The 4436-nt window shown below is 39.2% G+C and overlaps 1 pseudogene; it reads right to left on the minus strand.

Moving 5' to 3' along the window:
• Positions 1-712: 712 nt before the first annotated feature.
• On the minus strand, positions 713-1402 carry LOC124239644 (immunoglobulin kappa variable 4-1-like; annotated as a pseudogene).
• Between the last annotated feature and the right edge of the window lie 3034 nt (positions 1403-4436).

Consider the following 4436-nt stretch of genomic DNA (forward strand, 5'->3'; position numbering starts at 1 on the left):
ACTTAGAGCCACGATTTCCTTCAGTCACGAAGTTAGCCTTGGGTGCTCACTGGGATGGACTTAAAGAGAAAGGTGACAAACGATGAGAAAAGGTAAGAAGGAACACTATCGTATATTTCTAGAGTAAAAGGGGTAGAGAATTAGAGAATTGCCTTTGTAAGAATGAGTATAACTTTGGAAATGGAGAGAAGATAAAAGAGTGTTACAAAATGACATAGAGTCGAACAGCAAATTCAGTGACATTGACCAGAGAGGCCTGGCTGGAAAATAGGTCCAGGCAAGGAAACAAGCATGAGAAGCATACGACCTTCTATGTGGAAGTTTTTGAATAGGAGAAATCAGGGGTTTAATAATGGGATAGGCTAGATTTATAAAGGTGATGGCAAATAAACAAAGGAAACCAAGAGAATCACAAATTAAAATAGAAATGTTCCAGAATCAAGGAGGCACAGGGAAGAAAGACTGGATCCATCAGGATGTGAAATTGACTGGATCCTTCTCCAGAGGGTAGAGACAAACATTACTGAATTAATCATGTGATCAGTCCATGGGAAACATGCAGATTCCTGTGACACAAAAATCTTGTTCTGTAAGAGATCTTTGCAGCCTTTTTTTCAATAATCTCCCTCAAAAAGGGATCCAAAAAGAGAAAATTGCCTTAATTTTTCCTTGGCTCTACAAATCCTTCAAGAAATAAGTCAAGAGATAAGACCTATGAGGGAGATAGAGGAATGTGCATGTTCACAGCTGTGTGGGGAGGAAGCAGCTGGTACAGAAAAGACTCACTGATCCATGGTTGTAGAGAGGAGGTTTGTGTTCGAGGCTGAAGCACTGTGGGAGGAGCACTATAATCATGCTGACAGTAATAAACTGCCACATCTTCAGCTTGGAGGCTGCTGATGGTGAGAGTGAAATCTGTCCCAGATCCACTGCCACTAAATCGGTCAGGGACCCCAGATGCTCTGTTGGATGCTTTGTAGACGAGCAGCTTAGGAGCCTGTCCTGGTTTTTTGCTGGTGCCAGGCTAAGTAGCTGCTAATACTTTGACTGGCCTTGCACTTCATCTCAACTCTCTGTCCTAGAGACACTGCCAAGGAGTCTGGAGACTGCGTCATCACGATGTCCCCGAAGGCACCTGCAATCACAAATGGATAATAATGATACACACACACTTTATCATAGACACATTGAAATATGTAATTTAAAATGTGCTTTCTAACGGTATTACATGTTAGCACATAATTGGGTCTATTTTGGAAACAGCCTGTGTTTCCAAGTATATCTTAAAAATGTTTTTTTACCTCTAAAAATATATTACCCCCAAAGCACTGAGGCATTTTTAAATTTCTCACGTGAGACCCAGAGCAACACAGATATAAAGCGCCTTTGTCAGCGACATCATCTTGCTGCCCCTGTCTGCCTGATGCAGCTCAGCTCACACTGCAAAGATCCCTTTTATAAAGCCTGGCCAGCTGCCCTAGGCCTGCTGGGGCCTATCCAAAGCACTCAATGAGTAGGGAAGCAAATTGCCTGTGCAGTGGGCTGTGAAAGTATCTAATGCAAATCAAGAACCAAAAATATCATCACCAAAAGTGTGCTTGTATGACCAGAAGACAAAGAAGTTAACACAGAAGCTCTAAGATCAACTTAGAATTCTGAAACGACAAACTGATAGATGATCTAATGAAGAGCTTCTATTTTGAATTCAAGAATATTTTTAAAGGGGGTCAGTTTCCAGAAACGATTGGTTAGGTTCCTCATATCAACAATCCTGGTGAAATGATGAAATATGTTAGAAAAATGTTGTAAAAAGAAAGGAAAAGGGAAGGGAGGGAGGAAGGAAGGAGAAGGGAAAGGACAAAAAGAAAATGGGGAATTTTGGGCCCAAATTTTAAAAAAATCTATGACCAGAAAATGTCTCAGCTCTAAGCCATTTTTATCCTTAAGGTGTGTAAGGACAGAGGAAACACTTGAGCTTCGGTTTGGGAGCCATGCAATGGCCAGAGAGATGGAAAACAGGCCCAGAATGAACTGATTTGAATAGACACATTGGGCCCTAATATGAGTTAGGGGAAAGAGGGACTCTGATCTCAAAGTTTAAAGTTTAAAGAGAAACAGGAACCTATCCTTCCCACAACTGCTCGGAACTGATAAGAGGGCTCTGCATTCATTGCAGAAATGGAGAGAAACAAAAATAAACATTCCAGATTTCCTTGGGGAGTTGTGGCTGCAGACCAACGTTTGCAAGGGTTTTTACTTCACATGTGCATGGCCTATATGGGTCTGGAACTCTCCATCCTTGGAATTGGGTTAAGATATTCCTACTGATATGGACCCCAAATGGAAGTTGCTCCACAGAAGGGCACAGGAATCCTCACAAATAATTTTTTCAAGGATCAATATCACCAAAAATCAAAGATTCTTAGCATCCAAGAAAATAAGATAACTTGAATATGAATGAGAAAAATAAAAATAAAAAATAGAGTTCTGCCCAAACTTCAGATTTGGGAATTATGTCATATGAGAGCTTGTTTAAAGGAATAATTTCCAAATTTGACATTGTGTGGAAGGCACAGGAAACTGAAAAAAAAAAAAAGCCACTGTGGATTTAAAAAGAACCAAATAAAATTTCTAGAAATTAGAAATAAAATAGCCACAATTTTAAAAGTCAGTTGTCTTAACAAAAGTACCATAAACGAGATGGCTTATAAACAAAATAAATTTTTTTCTCACAGTTCCAGAGGCTGGGAAGCCTGTAATCAAGCCATCAACAGATTCAGTGTCTAGTGAGTACCTGCCACCTCGTTCTTAGATGGTCATCTTCTTGCTGTATCCTCACATGGTGGAAAGGGTGAAGGAACTCTCTGGGGTCTCTTTTACAGGAAAACAAATTCCATTCATGATTGCTCCACTTTCACAACTTAATCACTTTCTAAAGACTCCACCACATAGTACCATCACATTTGGGTTAGGATTTAAGATGTGAATTTGAGGGACACAAACATTCAGTCCTTAGCATCCACTGAATAGGGACTTCCACTTCCAGGCAGAATGGGGTAAAAAGAATGAGCTTTACACTCCCGCATGTGTGTGTGTGTGTGTGTGTGTGTGTGTGTTTGTATCTTTGAAAAAGATGGTTTTCAAGGCACGGGACATCAGGCAATGAAGGACAGTCTGAGAGACAGGAAACAGGAGCTGAGTCCTATGAATGTACCGGCTATTGCCTTGAAAGAGTTTTAAGGCCGCAGCACAAGGAGGAGGAACCCAGGCAGAGCCCAGTGGTCACCATGGTTGAGGAAACAAAGCTGAAAGTCCAGAAAGGCTGAAGTAGCTAAATTTTGCAGGACAAAGTCCTGAAGATGAAAGAGCTGCAGAGATAGAGAGGACTCCCAATATCTGTTGAGAATAGTTCATCAAAAATATTCAAGAGATAGCCAATTCATGCATGTCTGTGAGGAAACCACCTGAGGCTGAGCCAAGAACCTTCCAAGGAAATTGGAGGTTACAGTATCTGGCACTCACACAGGGACAGAAACAGTAACTGGTTCCACCAGCCAGACTTGCAAACCTCCTAATTCACAGGATTGAGTAAAGTATTTGGAAGGACTTTCTCTTTGTAGTGGGGAATAAAGAGCTCTAGGTTAAATACTGCTCTAGTCTCAACAAACAGACCTTAAAGACAAGACCCAAAAGAACCAAACTATTTTCAAGTAATTTAACTATGTCCTAGAACAAAGGTTGAGAATATTTATAGCAATACAATGATGTCAGGCACCCAACAATGTAAAATTCACTAGACTTTGTATCCAATGTCATCATGCAAAAATACAGGAATATTACCCATAATGAGGAGAAAAATTAATCAATTTAACCAACCCAGAACTGACACTAATGTTAGAATTAGAAAAGAAGAATATTAGAAGTTATTATAACTGTATTACATATATTCAAAAGTTAAGTAGAGACATAGAAGACATTAACAAAGAGAGTTAAAGTGAACTGCTAGAGATGAAAACTACACTGTGTCTAATATAAAACTGGGTGGAATTAATCAGATATGACAGAAGAATAGATTAGTAAACATGAAGATGTTAGAATAGAAAGTATTAAATATGAAACAGATGAAAAAAATTCAAAACAATGGCAAGTTCATCAGTAGCTCTAGGAAAACTTCCAGTGGCTAATATACTTTAATTGGAGCTGCAAAGGAGAAGGAGGTTCAGTAACAGAAAAAGTATTTGAAGAAATAATAGCCTAAAATATTCCAAATTTGATGAAAACTGTAAGTGAACAGATCCAGGAAACTCAATGAACTGCAAGCACAAGAAAGAGGCTGAAAAATGCACTGAAGCTTATCATCATAATCAAAGTGTTCAAAGCCAATGACAAGAAGAATATCTTGAAAGTACTGAGAGATAAAACACATTACATACAAA

This window comes from Equus quagga, chromosome 5 (assembly GCF_021613505.1).
Source record: "Equus quagga isolate Etosha38 chromosome 5, UCLA_HA_Equagga_1.0, whole genome shotgun sequence".
Lineage (NCBI taxonomy): Eukaryota > Metazoa > Chordata > Mammalia > Perissodactyla > Equidae > Equus > Equus quagga.